Raw genomic sequence first — 21,454 nt, 5'->3', positions numbered from 1 at the left:
GTGGGCGTAAAATATGCCTTCATGAACGTGATGATTTCATGATTCTTCATTGTTGGCATAGGCCTATGCCAGTGAAGTATGTAGCAACTACCCATGTTCTTCAAGCAGTTTCCGTTTTGTAGTGGTTATCACGGTAGCCTAACACGCGAAAGGTCCCTGGTTTGAAACCGGGTGGAAACATTTTATCTAAAACCAAAACAATTCGGATTTTATTTAAAGGGGACGCAAAATGTCCCTTCATGAACGTGATGATTTAATGATTTGACATTGTTCGTTTCGACTTATTTCAGTGAAATATGTTGCTACGTGACATGTTCTCCAACCAGTTTCCGTGGTGTAGTGGTTATCACGTTCGCCTCACACGCGAAAGGTTCATGGTTTGAAACCGGGTGGAAACATTTAACGTATAACCAAAAGAAATCGTATTTTATTTAAATTGGACTTAAAATGTGCTTTCATGAAGATAATAAATTCATGATTCTTCATTGTTGGCAGAGGCCTATGCCAGTGAAATATGTTGCAACTTCACAAATTTGACATGCAGTTTCCGTAGTGTAGTGGGTATCACGTTCGCCTCACACGCGAAATGTCCCCGGTTCGAAATCGGGCAGAAACATTTTACGTGAAACAAAAACAATTCGTATTTTATTTAAAGCGGACGTAAAATATGCCTTCATGAACTTGATGATTTAATGATTTGTAACTGGACGATTCGACTTATTTCAGTGAAATATGTTGCTACGTTACATGTTCTTGAAGCAGTTTCCGTAATGTAGTGGTTATCATGTTCGCCTAACACGCGAAAGGTTCATGGTTTGAAACCTGGCGGAAACATTTTACGTATAATCAATAAAAATCGTATTTTATTTAAATTGGACCTAAAATGTGCTTTCATGAAGATAATGAATTCATGATTCTTCCTTGTTAGCATAGGCCTATACCAGTGAAGTGTATTGCAACTTCACGAGTTTGACAAGCAGTTTCCGTAGTGTAGTGGTTATCACGTTAGCCTTACACGTGAAAGGTTCCTGGTTTGAAACCGGGCGGAAACATTCTATGTAAAACCAAAACAATTTGTATTTTATTTAAAGTGGACGTAAAATATGCCTTCATGAACTTGATGATTTAATGATTTGTAACTGGACGATTCGACTTATTTCAGTGAAATATGTTGCTACGTTACATGTTCTCCAACCAGTTTCCGTAGTGTAGTGGTTATCACGTTCGCTTTACACGCGAAAGGTCCCCGGTTCGAAACCGGGCGGAAACATTTTACGTGAAACCAAAACAATTCGAATTTTATTTAAGTCGGACGTAAAATATGCCTTCATGAACTTGATGATTTAATGATTTGCAACTGGACGAATCGACTTATTTCAGTGAAATATGTTGCTACGTTACATGTTCTTCAAGCAGTTTCCGTAGTGTAGTGGTTATCATGTTCGCCTAACACGCGAAAGGTCCCTGGTTTGAAGCCGGGTGGAAACATTGTAAGTATAACCAAAACAATTCGGATTTTATTTAAAGAGGACGCAAAATGTACCTTCATGAACGTTATGATTTCATGATTCTTCATTGTTGGCATAGGCCTATGCCAGTGAAGTATGTAGCAACTACCCATGTTCTTCAAGCAGTTTCCGTTTTGTCGTGGTTATCACGTTCGCCTCAAACGCGAAAGGTCCCTAGTTTGAAACCGGGTGGAAACATTTTATCTAAAACCAAAACAATTCGGATTTTATTTAAAGTGGACGCAAAATGTGCCTTCATGAACGTGATGATTTAATGATTTGACATTGTTCGTTTCGACTTATTTCAGTGAAATATGTTGCTACGTTACATGTTCTTCAAGCAGTTTCCGTAGTGTAGTGGTTATCACGTTCGCCTAACACGCGAAAGGTCCCCGGTTCGAAACCGGGCGGAAACATTTTACGTATAACCAATAAAAATCGTATTTTATTTAAATTGGACCTAAAATGTGCTTTCATGAAGATAATGAATTCATGATTCTTCCTTGTTGGCATAGGCCTATACCAGTGAAGTGTGTTGCAACTTCACGAGTTTGACAAGCAGTTTCCGTAGTGTAGTGGTTATCACGTTAGCCTTACACGTGAAAGGTTCCTGGTTTGAAACCGGGCGGAAACATTCTATGTAAAACCAAAACAATTTGTATTTTATTTAAAGTGGACGTAAAATATGCCTTCATGAACTTGATGATTTAATGATTTGACACTGGACGTTTCGACTTATTTCAGTGAAATATGTTGCTACGTTACATGTTCTTCAAGCAGTTTCCGTAGTGTAGTGGTTATCATGTTCGCCTAACACGCGAAAGGTCCCTGGTTTGAAGCCGGGTGGAAACATTGTAAGTATAACCAAAACAATTCGGATTTTATTTAAAGAGGACGCAAAATGTGCCTTAATGAACGTGATGATTTCATGATTCTTCATTGTTGGCATAGGCCTATACCAGTGAAGTGTGTCGCAACTTCACGAGGTTGACAAGCAGTTTCCGTAGTGTAGTGGTTATCACGTTTGCCTCACACGCGAAAGGTCCCCGGTTTGAAACCGGGCAGAAACATTTCACGTTAAACCAAAACAATTCGGATTTTATTTAAAGAGGACGCAAAATGTGCCTTCATGAACGTTATGATTTCATGATTCTTCATTGTTGGCATAGGCCTATGCCAGTGAAGTATGTAGCAACTACCCATGTTCTTCAAGCAGTTTCCGTTTTGTCGTGGTTATCACGTTCGCCTCAAACGCAAAAGGTCCCTAGTTTGAAACCGGGTGGAAACATTTTATCTAAAACCAAAACAATTCGGATTTTATTTAAAGTGGACGCAAAATGTGCCTTCATGAACGTGATGATTTAATGATTTGACATTGTTCGTTTCGACTTATTTCAGTGAAATATGTTGCTACGTTACATGTTCTTCAAGCAGTTTCCGTCGTGTAGTGGTTATCACGTTCGCCTAACACGCGAAAGGTCCCCGGTTCGAAACCGGGCGGAAACATTTTACGTATAACCAATAAAAATCGTATTTTATTTAAATTGGACCTAAAATGTGCTTTCATGAAGATAATGAATTCATGATTCTTCCTTGTTGGTATAGGCCTATACCAGTGAAGTGTGTTGCAACTTCACAAGTTTGACAAGCAGTTTCCGTAGTGTAGTGGTTATCACGTTCGCCTCACACGCGAAATGTCCCCGGTTCGAAATCGGGCAGAAACATTTTACGTGAAACAAAAACAATTCGTATTTTATTTAAAGCGGACGTAAAATATGCCTTCATGAACTTGATGATTTAATGATTTGTAACTGGACGATTCGACTTATTTCAGTGAAATATGTTGCTACGTTACATGTTCTTGAAGCAGTTTCCGTAATGTAGTGGTTATCACGTTCGCCTAACACGCGAAAGGTTCATGGTTTGAAACCTGGCGGAAACATTTTACGTATAATCAATAAAAATCGTATTTTATTTAAATTGGACCTAAAATGTGCTTTCATGAAGATAATGAATTCATGATTCTTCCTTGTTAGCATAGGCCTATACCAGTGAAGTGTATTGCAACTTCACGAGTTTGACAAGCAGTTTCCGTAGTGTAGTGGTTATCACGTTAGCCTTACACGTGAAAGGTTCCTGGTTTGAAACCGGGCGGAAACATTCTATGTAAAACCAAAACAATTTGTATTTTATTTAAAGTGGACGTAAAATATGCCTTCATGAACTTGATGATTTAATGATTTGTAACTGGACGATTCGACTTATTTCAGTGAAATATGTTGCTACGTTACATGTTCTCCAACCAGTTTCCGTAGTGTAGTGGTTATCACGTTCGCTTTACACGCGAAAGGTCCCCGGTTCGAAACCGGGCGGAAACATTTACGTGAAACCAAAACAATTCGAATTTTATTTAAGTCGGACGTAAAATATGCTTTCATGAACTTGATGATTTAATGATTTGCAACTGGACGAATCGACTTATTTCAGTGAAATATGTTGCTACGTTACATGTTCTTCAAGCAGTTTCCGTAGTGTAGTGGTTATCATGTTCGCCTAACACGCGAAAGGTCCCTGGTTTGAAGCCGGGTGGAAACATTGTAAGTATAACCAAAACAATTCGGATTTTATTTAAAGAGGACGCAAAATGTGCCTTCATGAACGTTATGATTTCATGATTCTTCATTGTTGGCATAGGCCTATGCCAGTGAAGTATGTAGCAACTACCCATGTTCTTCAAGCAGTTTCCGTTTTGTCGTGGTTATCACGTTCGCCTCAAACGCGAAAGGTCCCTAGTTTGAAACCGGGTGGAAACATTTTATCTAAAACCAAAACAATTCGGATTTTATTTAAAGTGGATGCAAAATGTGCCTTCATGAACGTGATGATTTAATGATTTGACATTGTTCGTTTCGACTTATTTCAGTGAAATATGTTGCTACGTTACATGTTCTTCAAGCAGTTTCCGTAGTGTAGTGGTTATCACGTTCGCCTAACACGCGAAAGGTCCCCGGTTCGAAACCGGGCGGAAACATTTTACGTATAACCAATAAAAATCGTATTTTATTTAAATTGGACCTAAAATGTGCTTTCATGAAGATAATGAATTCATGATTCTTCCTTGTTGGTATAGGCCTATACCAGTGAAGTGTGTTGCAACTTCACAAGTTTGACAAGCAGTTTCCGTAGTGTAGTGGTTATCACGTTCGCCTCACACGCGAAATGTCCCCGGTTCGAAATCGGGCAGACACATTTTACGTGAAACAAAAACAATTCGTATTTTATTTAAAGCGGACGTAAAATATGCCTTCATGAACTTGATGATTTAATGATTTGTAACTGGACGATTCGACTTATTTCAGTGAAATATGTTGCTACGTTACATGTTCTTGAAGCAGTTTCCGTAGTGTAGTGGTTATCATGTTTGCCTAACACGCGAAAGGTTCCTGGTTTGAAACCTGGCGGAAACATTTTACGGATAACCAATAAAAATAGTATTTTATTTAAATTGGACCTAAAATGTGCTTTCATGAAGATAATGAATTCATGATTCTTCCTTGTTGGCATAGGCCTATACCAGTGAAGTGTGTTGCAACTTCACGAGTTTGACAAGCAGTTTCCGTAGTGTAGTGGTTATCACGTTAGCCTTACACGTGAAAGGTTTGTCTACATGTTCCCAATCCGATGTAGACATTGTTGCTGTCAATTTTAAGTGTGATTTGTAGAGTGTCTTGTCTAACTGATCGAATTCGGTGCGTGTAAGTCTGATTTTTTCCGAGATAAGAGCGAAGCTAGTTCTAGCTAGAATTCGTTTTGCATTGAAAGAAGTTGCAACAGCAGAGGTTAGTGTAAATGCGGTTGGTATTACCTTAGAGTCGCGGCATCTCTTCAGAAATGTGAGAGACTCGATTAGTTGAGCCTTCTTATCCCGAAGTCTGTTGAATGATCTTAAGGATGTGTGGAATCCCTCCCCGTAGAGGCGGTTAAATTTCGATTTAAAGCTTTCGTGACTGCAATGATTCATCTTCTTTGGTTCTTTCGGTAAAGTCACGTAGAATGATAATAAAATAATAAATTGATAAAATAAAATAACACAATAATATTCTCACGACGTTTCGGCCACAACACAAGCGGCCTTCATCAGGTGAAGGGCAATGCCACTGTTATCATGGACAAAACATAATATAACAACAAAATTCAAGAACTACTCAACGATGGCAGCTACACAAAAATAAAAAGAGATCCCACCAACAGCCTGGTCACCAAAACGAACAAAATCATCTCTGATTCAACAGCATTAATTGATGAGATCAAACAGTTCTCGCTGAAGCCCTCTGCTGCCAGACCACCAAGATTATATGGCCTTCCAAAGATACACAAAGAAGATACACCCCTTCGTCCCATCGTCTCTACTATCAGCTCCCCCACCTACAAACTGGCACGTTTTCTTGCTGATATACTGCGACCTTTCACTGGAAAAACCACCTCTGCGGTACTAAATTCTTCTCACCTGGTATCGACAATCAAAGGCATTTCCCTGTCCCCAAACGACCTGCTTGTCAGTTTTGATGTGGTGTCCTTGTTCACCAAAGTCCCGGTACCTGACACCATCGCTATCATTGAAGACCTGGTTCATCAAGGACTGCATACTGATGTACCCCCCCTGGTGAGACATTGCTTAACCAACACTTACTTCACCTGGAATGGAACTTTCTACAAACAAACTGAGGGCACCCCAATGGGCTCCCCCCTATCTCCGGTTGTAGCCAACGTATTCATGGAAAAATTTGAAACTGACGCCATCCAGACTGCCACTCTACGCCCGACCTTATGGAAGAGGTACGTTGATGACACCTTTGTCATCTGGCCACATGGCCAGCCTGCTCTAGACTAATTCCGCGACCACATCAATACCATACACCCAGCCATCAGATTTACCATGGAGGTCGAAAAAGATGGCAAACTACCCTTTTTGGATGTCTTAATTAAAAGAAGACATGATGGTTCAATGAGCCACTCTGTCTACAGGAAAGCTACCCATACAGCTGCTTACTTGAAACCGGATTCCCACCACCATCCATCCCAGAAGAACTCCCTCATCAAGACTCTATACCATAGAGCCCAATGCATTTCCGACCAGGAACACATTACCAGTGAACTCAAGCACGTACACCAGGCTCTCAGGGCTAATGGCTACTCCGACTACACAATCCGCAAAGCCATCACTCCAGTCATGAAGAAGGATCCTCTTGTGGAGCCACTCAAAACCATCACCTTACCCTACATTGCAGGGGTCACTAAAAAGATCTCCAAAATCCTGAACAAACACAAGATCCAGGTCCGATTCAACACAGTACATAAAATCCGTGATTTTTGTTCCATCTGTAAAAGATGCTGTTCCAGACATACAGTACCCGGGCGTTTACAAACTAAAGTGCCTCTGTGGTAGTAGCTACATTGGAGAAACCAAAAGACATATCTCAGACCGCATCCGCGAACACAAAGCAGACTTGAAACACGGTAGGACGAGCTCCTCTGCCGTAGCAGATCACTGTTATAATTCAGTGGGCTCACATGACATTGACTTCTCCAAGACGGAGGTTCTTTGCAAACCAACCGGCTACCATGAGAGATTCGTTCATGAGGCCATTCACATATACAAGCACAGAGACAATTTCAACCGAGAAGATGGATTCAGGCTTAGTAACCACTGGAAAGATGTTTTAAATCATTTCTGTTCTTAATTAATTGTATTTTTACGATGACCTTCAGACCGCAGCTCTTTCGCCAGCATTGCCTCTTAATACCTCTCACACCACGGTTAATGGTATAGTTTTACAATATGGAGCATACTAGGGCCTCGCAGCTGTCTCTCTCCCCCTCCTCTGTTCTGGCCATGGACGAACTCGTCCGTCTGAACGGGACCCGTAGCTATCCGTGGGGCTGAAATTTGAGGGTAAGAATCCACCCATTTTTTCGCCATATAGCATTGTGATATATAACGACTTATTGTTGGTAGCTTAGCTGATTGGAGAATATAGAGTTTATTGATAACATGAAGGTAATTTATATTTTAGTTTTTATTGGTTCACTATATAGTACTGTGAATAGCTCAGATGTGTAGTCATTTCTGTGACCAGTCACTAGCTAATCACTCAGTTGTTTCAATGCTGGATTCGCCTAGTTATTTCAATGCTAAATTCTCCTGTTTGATTTGTACTAAGGGCCTCGGTGAATGTGTATGCTCTGACTTTAACGTAGCTATTTCTGCAGCAGGTACAAGCTAACCACTCAGCTATCTCAATGCTAAATTCTATGCTAATTCCATTGTCAAAATGTGTATGCCTTAACTTAGCTATTTCAATGCTAAATTCTATGCTAATCCCTTTAACAGTGGGTGCCTCTGCGGGTGTGTATGCTTTAACTTTTAACAAAGCTATTTCTGTGACCAGTCACAAGCTAATCATTCAGCCATTTCAATGCTAAATTCTATGCTAATTCCTTTGTCAAGGCGCTTTGTTCCTCTCACACAGCTTAAAGGCCGTATCTGAACGTGGCTCTTTCACTCCAGCGCTGTCCTACCAGACAGTCTCGCCCCCTTCACCTGATGAAGGCCGCTTGTGTTGTGGCCGAAACGTCGTGAGAATATTATTGTGTTATTTTATTTTATCAATTTATTATTTTATTATCATTCTACGTGACTTTACCGAAAGAACCAAAGAAGATGAATCATTGCAGTCACGAAAGCTTTAAATCGAAATTTTACGTATAACCAATAAAAATCTATTTTATTTAAATTGGACCTAAAATGTGCTTTCATGAAAATAATGAATTCATGATTCTTCATTGTTGGCATAGGCCTATACCAGTGAAGTGTGTTGCAACTTTATGAGCTTGACAAGCAGTTTCCGTAGTGTAGTGGTTATCACGTTCGCCTCACACGCAAAAGGTCCCCGGTTCGAAACCGGGTGGAAACATTTTACGTGAAACCAAAACAATTCGTATTTTATTTAAAGCGGACGTAAAATATGCCTTCATGAACTTGATGATTTAATGATTTGTAACTGGACGATTCGACTTATTTCAGTGAAATATGTTGCTACGTTACATGTTCTTCAAGCAGTTTCCGTAGTGTAGTGGTTATCATGTTCGCCTAACACGCGAAAGGTTCATGGTTTGAAACCGGGTGGAAACATTTTACGTAAAACCAAAACAATTCGAATTTTATTTAAAGTGGGCGTAAAATATGCCTTCATGAACGTGATGATTTCATGATTCTTCATTGTTGGCATAGGCCTATGCCAGTGAAGTATGTAGCAACTACCCATGTTCTTCAAGCAGTTTCCGTTTTGTAGTGGTTATCACGGTAGCCTAACACGCGAAAGGTCCCTGGTTTGAAACCGGGTGGAAACATTTTATCTAAAACCAAAACAATTCGGATTTTATTTAAAGGGGACGCAAAATGTCCCTTCATGAACGTGATGATTTAATGATTTGACATTGTTCGTTTCGACTTATTTCAGTGAAATATGTTGCTACGTGACATGTTCTCCAACCAGTTTCCGTGGTGTAGTGGTTATCACGTTCGCCTCACACGCGAAAGGTTCATGGTTTGAAACCGGGTGGAAACATTTAACGTATAACCAAAAGAAATCGTATTTTATTTAAATTGGACTTAAAATGTGCTTTCATGAAGATAATAAATTCATGATTCTTCATTGTTGGCAGAGGCCTATGCCAGTGAAATATGTTGCAACTTCACAAATTTGACAAGCAGTTTCCGTAGTGTAGTGGTTATCACGTTCCCCTAACACGTGAAAGGTCCCTGGTTTGAAACCGGGTGGAAGCATTTTACGTATAACCGAAAAAATTCGGATTTTATTTAACGAGGACGCAAAATGTGCTTTCGTGAACGTGATGATTTCATGATTCTTCATTGTTGGCATTGGCCTATGCCAGTGAAGTATGTTGCAACTTCACAAGTTTGGCAAGCAGTTTCCGTAGTGTGGTGGTTATCACGTTTGCCTAACACGCGAAAGGACCTGGTGCAAAACCGGGCATAAACATTTTATGTAAAACCAAAACAATTCCTGTTTTATTTAAAGTGCAGGTAAAATGTGCCCTCATGAAGATGATGATTTCATGATTCTTCATTGTTGGCATAGGCCTATACCAGTGAAGTGTGTTGCAACTTCACGATGTTGACAAGCAGTTTCCGTAGTGTAGTGGTTATCACGTTCGCCTAACACGCGAAAGGTCCCCGGTTCGAAACCGGGCGGAAACATTTTACGTATAACCAATAAAAATCGTATTTTATTTAAATTGGACCTAAAATGTGCTTTCATGAAGATAATGAATTCATGATTCTTCCTTGTTGGCATAGGCCTATACCAGTGAAGTGTGTTGCAACTTCACGAGTTTGACAAGCAGTTTCCGTAGTGTAGTGGTTATCACGTTAGCCTTACACGTGAAAGGTTCCTGGTTTGAAACCGGGCGGAAACATTCTATGTAAAACCAAAACAATTTGTATTTTATTTAAAGTGGACGTAAAATATGCCTTCATGAACTTGATGATTTAATGATTTGACACTGGACGTTTCGACTTATTTCAGTGAAATATGTTGCTACGTTACATGTTCTTCAAGCAGTTTCCGTAGTGTAGTGGTTATCATGTTCGCCTAACACGCGAAAGGTCCCTGGTTTGAAGCCGGGTGGAAACATTGTAAGTATAACCAAAACAATTCGGATTTTATTTAAAGAGGACGCAAAATGTGCCTTAATGAACGTGATGATTTCATGATTTTTTATTGTTGGCATAGGCCTATACCAGTGAAGTGTGTCGCAACTTCACGAGGTTGACAAGCAGTTTCCGTAGTGTAGTGGTTATCACGTTTGCCTCACACGCGAAAGGTCCCCGGTTTGAAACCGGGCAGAAACATTTCACGTTAAACCAAAACAATTCGGATTTTATTTAAAGAGGACGCAAAATGTGCCTTCATGAACGTTATGATTTCATGATTCTTCATTGTTGGCATAGGCCTATGCCAGTGAAGTATGTAGCAACTACCCATGTTCTTCAAGCAGTTTCCGTTTTGTCGTGGTTATCACGTTCGCCTCAAACGCAAAAGGTCCCTAGTTTGAAACCGGGTGGAAACATTTTATCTAAAACCAAAACAATTCGGATTTTATTTAAAGTGGACGCTAAATGTGCCTTCATGAACGTGATGATTTAATGATTTGACATTGTTCGTTTCGACTTATTTCAGTGAAATATGTTGCTACGTTACATGTTCTTCAAGCAGTTTCCGTCGTGTAGTGGTTATCACGTTCGCCTAACACGCGAAAGGTCCCCGGTTCGAAACCGGGCGGAAACATTTTACGTATAACCAATAAAAATCGTATTTTATTTAAATTGGACCTAAAATGTGCTTTCATGAAGATAATGAATTCATGATTCTTCCTTGTTGGTATAGGCCTATACCAGTGAAGTGTGTTGCAACTTCACAAGTTTGACAAGCAGTTTCCGTAGTGTAGTGGTTATCACGTTCGCCTCACACGCGAAATGTCCCCGGTTCGAAATCGGGCAGAAACATTTTACGTGAAACAAAAACAATTCGTATTTTATTTAAAGCGGACGTAAAATATGCCTTCATGAACTTGATGATTTAATGATTTGTAACTGGACGATTCGACTTATTTCAGTGAAATATGTTGCTACGTTACATGTTCTTGAAGCAGTTTCCGTAATGTAGTGGTTATCATGTTCGCCTAACACGCGAAAGGTTCATGGTTTGAAACCTGGCGGAAACATTTTACGTATAATCAATAAAAATCGTATTTTATTTAAATTGGACCTAAAATGTGCTTTCATGAAGATAATGAATTCATGATTCTTCCTTGTTAGCATAGGCCTATACCAGTGAAGTGTGTTGCAACGTCACGAGTTTGACAAGCAGTTTCCGTAGTGTAGTGGTTATCACGTTCGCCTTACACGTGAAAGGTTCCTGGTTTGAAACCGGGCGGAAACATTCTATGTAAAACCAAAACAATTTGTATTTTATTTAAAGTGGACGTAAAATATGCCTTCATGAACTTGATGATTTAATGATTTGTAACTGGACGATTCGACTTATTTCAGTGAAATATGTTGCTACGTTACATGTTCTCCAACCAGTTTCCGTAGTGTAGTGGTTATCACGTTCGCTTTACACGCGAAAGGTCCCCGGTTCGAAACCGGGCGGAAACATTTTACGTGAAACCAAAACAATTCGAATTTTATTTAAGTCGGACGTAAAATATGCCTTCATGAACTTGATGATTTAATGATTTGCAACTGGACGAATCGACTTATTTCAGTGAAATATGTTGCTACGTTACATGTTCTTCAAGCAGTTTCCGTAGTGTAGTGGTTATCATGTTCGCCTAACACGCGAAAGGTCCCTGGTTTGAAGCCGGGTGGAAACATTGTAAGTATAACCAAAACAATTCGGATTTTATTTAAAGAGGACGCAAAATGTGCCTTCATGAACGTTATGATTTCATGATTCTTCATTGTTGGCATAGGCCTATGCCAGTGAAGTATGTAGCAACTACCCATGTTCTTCAAGCAGTTTCCGTTTTGTCGTGGTTATCACGTTCGCCTCAAACGCGAAAGGTCCCTAGTTTGAAACCGGGTGGAAACATTTTATCTAAAACCAAAACAATTCGGATTTTATTTAAAGTGGACGCAAAATGTGCCTTCATGAACGTGATGATTTAATGATTTGACATTGTTCGTTTCGACTTATTTCAGTGAAATATGTTGCTACGTTACATGTTCTTCAAGCAGTTTCCGTAGTGTAGTGGTTATCACGTTCGCCTAACACGCGAAAGGTCCCCGGTTCGAAACCGGGCGGAAACATTTTACGTATAACCAATAAAAATCGTATTTTATTTAAATTGGACCTAAAATGTGCTTTCATGAAGATAATGAATTCATGATTCTTCCTTGTTGGTATAGGCCTATACCAGTGAAGTGTGTTGCAACTTCACAAGTTTGACAAGCAGTTTCCGTAGTGTAGTGGTTATCACGTTCGCCTCACACGCGAAATGTCCCCGGTTCGAAATCGGGCAGAAACATTTTACGTGAAACAAAAACAATTCGTATTTTATTTAAAGCGGACGTAAAATATGCCTTCATGAACTTGATGATTTAATGATTTGTAACTGGACGATTCGACTTATTTCAGTGAAATATGTTGCTACGTTACATGTTCTTGAAGCAGTTTCCGTAGTGTAGTGGTTATCATGTTTGCCTAACACGCGAAAGGTTCCTGGTTTGAAACCTGGCGGAAACATTTTACGTATAACCAATAAAAATAGTATTTTATTTAAATTGGACCTAAAATGTGCTTTCATGAAGATAATGAATTCATGATTCTTCCTTGTTGGCATAGGCCTATACCAGTGAAGTGTGTTGCAACTTCACGAGTTTGACAAGCAGTTTCCGTAGTGTAGTGGTTATCACGTTAGCCTTACACGTGAAAGGTTTGTCTACATGTTCCCAATCCGATGTAGACATTGTTGCTGTCAATTTTAAGTGTGATTTGTAGAGTGTCTTGTCTAACTGATCGAATTCGGTGCGTGTAAGTCTGATTTTTTCCGAGATAAGAGCGAAGCTAGTTCTAGCTAGAATTCGTTTTGCATTGAAAGAAGTTGCAACAGCAGAGGTTAGTGTAAATGCGGTTGGTATTACCTTAGAGTCGCGGCATCTCTTCAGAAATGTGAGAGACTCGATTAGTTGAGCCTTCTTATCCCGAAGTCTGTTGAATGATCTTAAGGATGTGTGGAATCCCTCCCCGTAGAGGCGGTTAAATTTCGATTTAAAGCTTTCGTGACTGCAATGATTCATCTTCTTTGGTTCTTTCGGTAAAGTCACGTAGAATGATAATAAAATAATAAATTGATAAAATAAAATAACACAATAATATTCTCACGACGTTTCGGCCACAACACAAGCGGCCTTCATCAGGTGAAGGGCAATGCCACTGTTATCATGGACAAAACATAATATAACAACAAAATTCAAGAACTACTCAACGATGGCAGCTACACAAAAATAAAAAGAGATCCCACCAACAGCCTGGTCACCAAAACGAACAAAATCATCTCTGATTCAACAGCATTAATTGATGAGATCAAACAGTTCTCGCTGAAGCCCTCTGCTGCCAGACCACCAAGATTATATGGCCTTCCAAAGATACACAAAGAAGATACACCCCTTCGTCCCATCGTCTCTACTATCAGCTCCCCCACCTACAAACTGGCACGTTTTCTTGCTGATATACTGCGACCTTTCACTGGAAAAACCACCTCTGCGGTACTAAATTCTTCTCACCTGGTATCGACAATCAAAGGCATTTCCCTGTCCCCAAACGACCTGCTTGTCAGTTTTGATGTGGTGTCCTTGTTCACCAAAGTCCCGGTACCTGACACCATCGCTATCATTGAAGACCTGGTTCATCAAGGACTGCATACTGATGTACCCCCCCTGGTGAGACATTGCTTAACCAACACTTACTTCACCTGGAATGGAACTTTCTACAAACAAACTGAGGGCACCCCAATGGGCTCCCCCCTATCTCCGGTTGTAGCCAACGTATTCATGGAAAAATTTGAAACTGACGCCATCCAGACTGCCACTCTACGCCCGACCTTATGGAAGAGGTACGTTGATGACACCTTTGTCATCTGGCCACATGGCCAGCCTGCTCTAGACTAATTCCGCGACCACATCAATTCCATACACCCAGCCATCAGATTTACCATGGAGGTCGAAAAAGATGGCAAACTACCCTTTTTGGATGTCTTAATTAAAAGAAGACATGATGGTTCAATGAGCCACTCTGTCTACAGGAAAGCTACCCATACAGATGCTTACTTGAAACCGGATTCCCACCACCATCCATCCCAGAAGAACTCCCTCATCAAGACTCTATACCATAGAGCCCAATGCATTTCCGACCAGGAACACATTACCAGTGAACTCAAGCACGTACACCAGGCTCTCAGGGCTAATGGCTACTCCGACTACACAATCCGCAAAGCCATCACTCCAGTCATGAAGAAGGATCCTCTTGTGGAGCCACTCAAAACCATCACCTTACCCTACATTGCAGGGGTCACTAAAAAGATCTCCAAAATCCTGAACAAACACAAGATCCAGGTCCGATTCAACACAGTACATAAAATCCGTGATTTTTGTTCCATCTGTAAAAGATGCTGTTCCAGACATACAGTACCCGGGCGTTTACAAACTAAAGTGCCTCTGTGGTAGTAGCTACATTGGAGAAACCAAAAGACATATCTCAGACCGCATCCGCGAACACAAAGCAGACTTGAAACACGGTAGGACGAACTCCTCTGCCGTAGCAGATCACTGTTATAATTCAGTGGGCTCACATGACATTGACTTCTCCAAGACGGAGGTTCTTTGCAAACCAACCGGCTACCATGAGAGATTCGTTCATGAGGCCATTCACATATACAAGCACAGAGACAATTTCAACCGAGAAGATGGATTCAGGCTTAGTAACCACTGGAAAGATGTTTTAAATCATTTCTGTTCTTAATTAATTGTATTTTTACGATGACCTTCAGACCGCAGCTCTTTCGCCAGCATTGCCTCTTAATACCTCTCACACCACGGTTAATGGTATAGTTTTACAATATGGAGCATACTAGGGCCTCGCAGCTGTCTCTCTCCCCCTCCTCTGTTCTGGCCATGGACGAACTCGTCCGTCTGAACGGGACCCGTAGCTATCCGTGGGGCTGAAATTTGAGGGTAAGAATCCACCCATTTTTTCGCCATATAGCATTGTGATATATAACGACTTATTGTTGGTAGCTTAGCTGATTGGAGAATATAGAGTTTATTGATAACATGAAGGTAATTTATATTTTAGTTTTTATTGGTTCACTATATAGTACTGTGAATAGCTCAGATGTGTAGTCATTTCTGTGACCAGTCACTAGCTAATCACTCAGTTGTTTCAATGCTGGATTCGCCTAGTTATTTCAATGCTAAATTCTCCTGTTTGATTTGTACTAAGGGCCTCGGTGAATGTGTATGCTCTGACTTTAACGTAGCTATTTCTGCAGCAGGTACAAGCTAACCACTCAGCTATCTCAATGCTAAATTCTATGCTAATTCCATTGTCAAGATGTGTATGCCTTAACTTAGCTATTTCAATGCTAAATTCTATGCTAATCCCTTTAACAGTGGGTGCCTCTGCGGGTGTGTATGCTTTAACTTTTAACAAAGCTATTTCTGTGACCAGTCACAAGCTAATCATTCAGCCATTTCAATGCTAAATTCTATGCTAATTCCTTTGTCAAGGCGCTTTGTTCCTCTCACACAGCTTAAAGGCCGTATCTGAACGTGGCTCTTTCACTCCAGCGCTGTCCTACCAGACAGTCTCGCCCCCTTCACCTGATGAAGGCCGCTTGTGTTGTGGCCGAAACGTCGTGAGAATATTATTGTGTTATTTTATTTTATCAATTTATTATTTTATTATCATTCTACGTGACTTTACCGAAAGAACCAAAGAAGATGAATCATTGCAGTCACGAAAGCTTTAAATCGAAATTTTACGTATAACCAATAAAAATCTATTTTATTTAAATTGGACCTAAAATGTGCTTTCATGAAAATAATGAATTCATGATTCTTCATTGTTGGCATAGGCCTATACCAGTGAAGTGTGTTGCAACTTTATGAGCTTGACAAGCAGTTTCCGTAGTGTAGTGGTTATCACGTTCGCCTCACACGCAAAAGGTCCCCGGTTCGAAACCGGGCGGAAACATTTTACGTGAAACCAAAACAATTCGTATTTTATTTAAAGCGGACGTAAAATATGCCTTCATGAACTTGATGATTTAATGATTTGTAACTGGACGATTCGACTTATTTCAGTGAAATATGTTGCTACGTTACATGTTCTTCAAGCAGTTTCCGTAGTGTAGTGGTTATCATGTTCGCCTAACACGCGAAAGGTTCATGGTTTGAAACCGGGTGGAAACATTTTACGTAAAACCAAAACAATTCGAATTTTATTTAAAGTGGGCGTAAAATATGCCTTCATGAACGTGATGATTTCATGATTCTTCATTGTTGGCATAGGCCTATGCCAGTGAAGTATGTAGCAACTACCCATGTTCTTCAAGCAGTTTCCGTTTTGTAGTGGTTATCACGGTAGCCTAACACACGAAAGGTCCCTGGTTTGAAACCGGGTGGAAACATTTTATCTAAAACCAAAACAATTCGGATTTTATTTAAAGGGGACGCAAAATGTCCCTTCATGAACGTGATGATTTAATGATTTGACATTGTTCGTTTCGACTTATTTCAGTGAAATATGTTGCTACGTGACATGTTCTCCAACCAGTTTCCGTGGTGTAGTGGTTATCACGTTCGCCTCACACGCGAAAGGTTCATGGTTTGAAACCGGGTGGAAACATTTAACGTATAACCAAAAGAAATCGTATTTTATTTAAATTGGACTTAAAATGTGCTTTCATGAAGATAATAAATTCATGATTCTTCATTGTTGGCAGAGGCCTATGCCAGTGAAATATGTTGCAACTTCACAAATTTGACAAGCAGTTTCCGTAGTGTAGTGGTTATCACGTTCCCCTAACACGTGAAAGGTCCCTGGTTTGAAACCGGGTGGAAGCATTTTACGTATAACCGAAAAAATTCGGATTTTATTTAACGAGGACGCAAAATGTGCTTTCGTGAACGTGATGATTTCATGATTCTTCATTGTTGGCATTGGCCTATGCCAGTGAAGTATGTTGCAACTTCACAAGTTTGGCAAGCAGTTTCCGTAGTGTGGTGGTTATCACGTTTGCCTAACACGCGAAAGGACCTGGTGCAAAACCGGGCATAAACATTTTATGTAAAACCAAAACAATTCCTGTTTTATTTAAAGTGCAGGTAAAATGTGCCCTCATGAAGATGATGATTTCATGATTCTTCATTGTTGGCATAGGCCTATACCAGTGAAGTGTGTTGCAACTTCACGATGTTGACAATCAGTTTCCGTAGTGTAGTGGTTATCACGTTTGCCTCACACGCGAAAGGTCCCCGGTTTGAAACCGGCCAGAAACATTTTACGTAAAACCAAAACAATTCGGATTTTATTTAAAGAGGACGCAAAATGTGCCTTCATGATTCTTCATTGTTGGCATAGGCCTATGCCAGTGAAGTATGTAGCAACTACCCATGTTCTTAAAGCAGTTTCCGTTTTGTCGTGGTTATCATGTTCGCCTCAAACGCGAAAGGTCCCTAGTTTGAAACCGGGTGGAAACATTTTATCTAAAACCAAAACAATTCGGATTTTATTTAAAGTGGACGCAAAATGTGCCTTCATGAACGTGATGATTTAATGATTTGACATTGTTCGTTTCGACTTATTTCAGTGAAATATGTTGCTACGTTACATGTTCTTAAAGCAGTTTCCGTAGTGTAGTGGTTATCACGTTCGCCTAACACGCGAAAGGTCCCCGGTTCGAAACCGGGCGGAAACATTTTACGTATAACCAATAAAAATCGTATTTTATTTAAATTGGACCTAAAATGTGCTTTCATGAAGATAATGAATTCATGATTCTTCCTTGTTGGTATAGGCCTATACCAGTGAAGTGTGTTGCAACTTCACAAGTTTGACAAGCAGTTTCCGTAGTGTAGTGGTTATCACGTTCGCCTCACACGCGAAATGTCCCCGGTTCGAAATCGGGCGGCAACATTTTACGTGAAACAAAAACAATTCGTATTTTATTTAAAGCGGACGTAAAATATGCCTTCATGAACTTGATGATTTAATGATTTGTAACTGGACGATTCGACTTATTTCAGTGAAATATGTTGCTACGTTACATGTTCTTCAAGCAGTTTCCGCAGTGTAGTGGTTATCACGTTAGCCTTACACTTGAAAGGTTCCTGGTTTGAAACCGGGCGGAAACATTCTATGTAAAACCAAAACAATTTGTATTTTATTTAAAGTGGACGTAAAATATGCCTTCATGAACTTGATGATTTAATGATTTGACACTGGACGTTTCGACTTATTTCAGTGAAATATGTTGCTACGTTACATGTTCTTCAAGCAGTTTCCGTAGTGTAGTGGTTATTACGTTCGCTTTACACGCGAAAGGTCCCCGGTTTGAAACCGGGCGGAAACATTTTACGTGAAACCAAAACAATTCGAATTTTATTTAAAGCGGACGTAAAATATGCCTTCATGAACTTGATGATTTAATGATTTGCAACTGGACGATTCGACTTATTTCAGTGAAATATGTTGCTACGTTACATGTTCTCCAACCAGTTTCCGTAGTGTAGTGGTTATCACGTTCGCTTTACACGCGAAATGTCCCCGGTTCGAAATCGGGCAGAAACATTTTACGTGAAACAAAAACAATTCGTATTTTATTTAAAGCGGACGTAAAATATGCCTTCATGAACTTGATGATTTAATGATTTGTAACTGGACGATTCGACTTATTTCAGTGAAATATGTTGCTACGTTACATGTTCTTGAAGCAGTTTCCGTAGTGTAGTGGTTATCACGTTAGCCTTACACGTGAAAGGTTCCTGGTTTGAAACCGGGCGGAAACATTCTATGTAAAACCAAAACAATTTGTATTTTATTTAAAGTGGACGTAAAATATGCCTTCATGAACTTGATGATTTAATGATTTGTAACTGGACGATTCGACTTATTTCAGTGAAATATGTTGCTACGTTACATGTTCTTCAAGCAGTTTCCGTAGTGTAGTGGTTATCATGTTCGCCTAACACGCGAAAGGTCCCTGGTTTGAAGCCGGGTGGAAACATTGTAAGTATAACCAAAACAATTCGGATTTTATTTAAAGAGGACGCAAAATGTGCCTTCATGAACGTTATGATTTCATGATTCTTCATTGTTGGCATAGGCCTATGCCAGTGAAGTATGTAGCAACTACCCATGTTCTTCAAGCAGTTTCCGTTTTGTCGTGGTTATCACGTTCGCCTCAAACGCGAAAGGTCCCTAGTTTGAAACCGGGTGGAAACATTTTATCTAAAACCAAAACAATTCGGATTTTATTTAAAGTGGACGCAAAATGTGCCTTCATGAACGTGATGATTTAATGATTTGACATTGTTCGTTTCGACTTATTTCAGTGAAATATGTTGCTACGTTACATGTTCATCAAGCAGTTTCCGTAGTGTAGTGGTTATCACGTTCGCTTTACACGCGAAAGGTCCCCGGTTCGAAACCGGGCGGAAACATTTTACGTGAAACCAAAACAATTCGTAATTTATTTAAAGCGGACGTAAAATATGCCTTCATGAACTTGATGATTTAATGATTTGCAACTGGACGATTCGACTATTTTCAGTGAAATATGTTGCTACGTTACATGTTCTTGAAGCAGTTTCCGTAGTGTAGTGGTTATCATGTTCGCCTAACACGCGAAAGGTCCCTGGTTTGAAGCCGGGTGGAAACATTGTAAGTATAACCAAAACAATTCGGATTTTATTTAAAGAGGACGCAAAATGTGCCTTAATGAACGTGATGATTTCATGATTCTTCATTGTTGGCATAGGCCTATACCAGTGAAGTGTGTTGCAACTTCACGAGGTTGACAAGCAGTTTCCGTAGTGTAGTGGTTATCACGTTTGCCTCACACGCGAAAGGTCCCCGGTTTGAAACCGGGCAGAAACATTTCACGTTAAACCAAAACAATTCGGATTTTATTTAAAGAGGACGCAAAATGTGCCTTCATGAACGTGATGATTTCATGATTCTTCATTGTTGGCATAGGCCTATGCCAGTGAAGTATGTAGCAACTACCCATGTTCTTCAAGCAGTTTCCGTTTTGTCGTGGTTATCACGTTCGCCTCAAACGCGAAAGGTCCCTAGTTTGAAACCGGGTGGAAACATTTTATCTAAAACCAAAACAATTCGGATTTAATTTAAAGTGGACGCAAAATGTGCCTTCATGAACGTGATGATTTAATGATTTGACATTGTTCGTTTCGACTTATTTCATTGAAATATGTTGCTACGTTACATGTTCTTCATGCAGTTTCTGTAGTGTAGTGGTTATCATGTTCGCCTAACACGCGAAAGGTTCCTGGTTTGAAACCGGTTGGACACATTTTACGGTAAACCAAAACATTTCCTGTTTTATTTAAATTGGACGTTGAATGTGCCCTCATGAAGATGATGATTTCATGATTCTTCATTGTTGGCATAGGCCTATGGCAGTGAAGTATGTTGCAACTTCACAAGTTTGACAGTTTCCGTAATGTAGTGGTTATCACGTTCGCCTAACACGTGAAAGGTTCCTGGTTTGAAACCGGGCGGAAACATTTTACATAAAACCAAAACAATTCGTATTTTAATTAAAGTGTACGTAAAATATGCCTTCATGAACGTGATGATTTAATGATTTGACATTGTTCGTTTCGACTTATTTCAGTGAAATATGTTGCTACGTTACATGTTCTTCATGCAGTTTCTGTAGTGTAGTGGTTATCATGTTCGCCTAACACGCGAACGGTTCCTGGTTTGAAACCGGGTGGACACATTTTACGGTAAACCAAAACATTTCCTGTTTTATTTAAATTGCACGTAAAATGTGCCCTCATGAAGATGATGATTTCATGATTCTTCATTGTTGGCATAGGCCTATGGCAGTGAATTATGTTGCAACTTCACAAGTTTGACAGTTTCCGTAATGTAGTGGTTATCACGTTCGCCTAACACGTGAAAGGTTCCTGGTTTGAAACCGGGTGGAAACATTTTACGTATAACCAAAAAAATCGTTTTTTTATTTTAATTGCAGGTAAAATGTGCCCTCATGAAGATAATGAATTCATTATTCTTCATTGTTGGCATAGGCCTATACCAGTGAAGTGT

General features: G+C 39.9%; 14 non-coding genes across 14 annotated transcripts; all 14 read left to right on the top strand.

Annotated features, from left to right (window-relative positions):
- Window positions 1-1,197: 1,197 nt before the first annotated feature.
- TRNAV-UAC (transfer RNA valine (anticodon UAC)) lies at window positions 1,198-1,270 on the top strand. Its single transcript has one exon. It is a non-coding gene; the product is annotated as a tRNA-Val (tRNA).
- Window positions 1,271-1,851: 581 nt separating this feature from the next.
- Window positions 1,852-1,924, top strand: TRNAV-AAC (transfer RNA valine (anticodon AAC)). Its single transcript has one exon. It is a non-coding gene; the product is annotated as a tRNA-Val (tRNA).
- A 1,017-nt stretch (window positions 1,925-2,941) lies between these two features.
- On the top strand, window positions 2,942-3,014 carry TRNAV-AAC (transfer RNA valine (anticodon AAC)). The gene has a single exon. It is a non-coding gene; the product is annotated as a tRNA-Val (tRNA).
- A 799-nt stretch (window positions 3,015-3,813) lies between these two features.
- Window positions 3,814-3,886, top strand: TRNAV-UAC (transfer RNA valine (anticodon UAC)). Its single transcript has one exon. It is a non-coding gene; the product is annotated as a tRNA-Val (tRNA).
- Window positions 3,887-4,466: 580 nt separating this feature from the next.
- TRNAV-AAC (transfer RNA valine (anticodon AAC)) lies at window positions 4,467-4,539 on the top strand. Its single transcript has one exon. It is a non-coding gene; the product is annotated as a tRNA-Val (tRNA).
- A 5,177-nt stretch (window positions 4,540-9,716) lies between these two features.
- On the top strand, window positions 9,717-9,789 carry TRNAV-AAC (transfer RNA valine (anticodon AAC)). The gene has a single exon. It is a non-coding gene; the product is annotated as a tRNA-Val (tRNA).
- A 1,017-nt stretch (window positions 9,790-10,806) lies between these two features.
- TRNAV-AAC (transfer RNA valine (anticodon AAC)) lies at window positions 10,807-10,879 on the top strand. Its single transcript has one exon. It is a non-coding gene; the product is annotated as a tRNA-Val (tRNA).
- Window positions 10,880-11,460: 581 nt separating this feature from the next.
- On the top strand, window positions 11,461-11,533 carry TRNAV-UAC (transfer RNA valine (anticodon UAC)). Its single transcript has one exon. It is a non-coding gene; the product is annotated as a tRNA-Val (tRNA).
- A 145-nt stretch (window positions 11,534-11,678) lies between these two features.
- On the top strand, window positions 11,679-11,751 carry TRNAV-UAC (transfer RNA valine (anticodon UAC)). Its single transcript has one exon. It is a non-coding gene; the product is annotated as a tRNA-Val (tRNA).
- Window positions 11,752-12,332: 581 nt separating this feature from the next.
- Window positions 12,333-12,405, top strand: TRNAV-AAC (transfer RNA valine (anticodon AAC)). Its single transcript has one exon. It is a non-coding gene; the product is annotated as a tRNA-Val (tRNA).
- Window positions 12,406-18,001: 5,596 nt separating this feature from the next.
- TRNAV-AAC (transfer RNA valine (anticodon AAC)) lies at window positions 18,002-18,074 on the top strand. Its single transcript has one exon. It is a non-coding gene; the product is annotated as a tRNA-Val (tRNA).
- Window positions 18,075-18,655: 581 nt separating this feature from the next.
- On the top strand, window positions 18,656-18,728 carry TRNAV-UAC (transfer RNA valine (anticodon UAC)). The gene has a single exon. It is a non-coding gene; the product is annotated as a tRNA-Val (tRNA).
- A 145-nt stretch (window positions 18,729-18,873) lies between these two features.
- On the top strand, window positions 18,874-18,946 carry TRNAV-UAC (transfer RNA valine (anticodon UAC)). Its single transcript has one exon. It is a non-coding gene; the product is annotated as a tRNA-Val (tRNA).
- A 799-nt stretch (window positions 18,947-19,745) lies between these two features.
- On the top strand, window positions 19,746-19,818 carry TRNAV-UAC (transfer RNA valine (anticodon UAC)). The gene has a single exon. It is a non-coding gene; the product is annotated as a tRNA-Val (tRNA).
- Window positions 19,819-21,454: the final 1,636 nt, after the last annotated feature.

This window comes from Petromyzon marinus, chromosome 37 (assembly GCF_048934315.1).
Source record: "Petromyzon marinus isolate PM22_M1 ecotype Great Lakes invasive population chromosome 37, UKy_Petmar_22M1.pri1.0, whole genome shotgun sequence".
Lineage (NCBI taxonomy): Eukaryota > Metazoa > Chordata > Hyperoartia > Petromyzontiformes > Petromyzontidae > Petromyzon > Petromyzon marinus.
The sequence above is the reverse complement of the archived record's forward strand: the minus strand, read 5'-3'. Positions and strand labels throughout refer to the sequence as shown.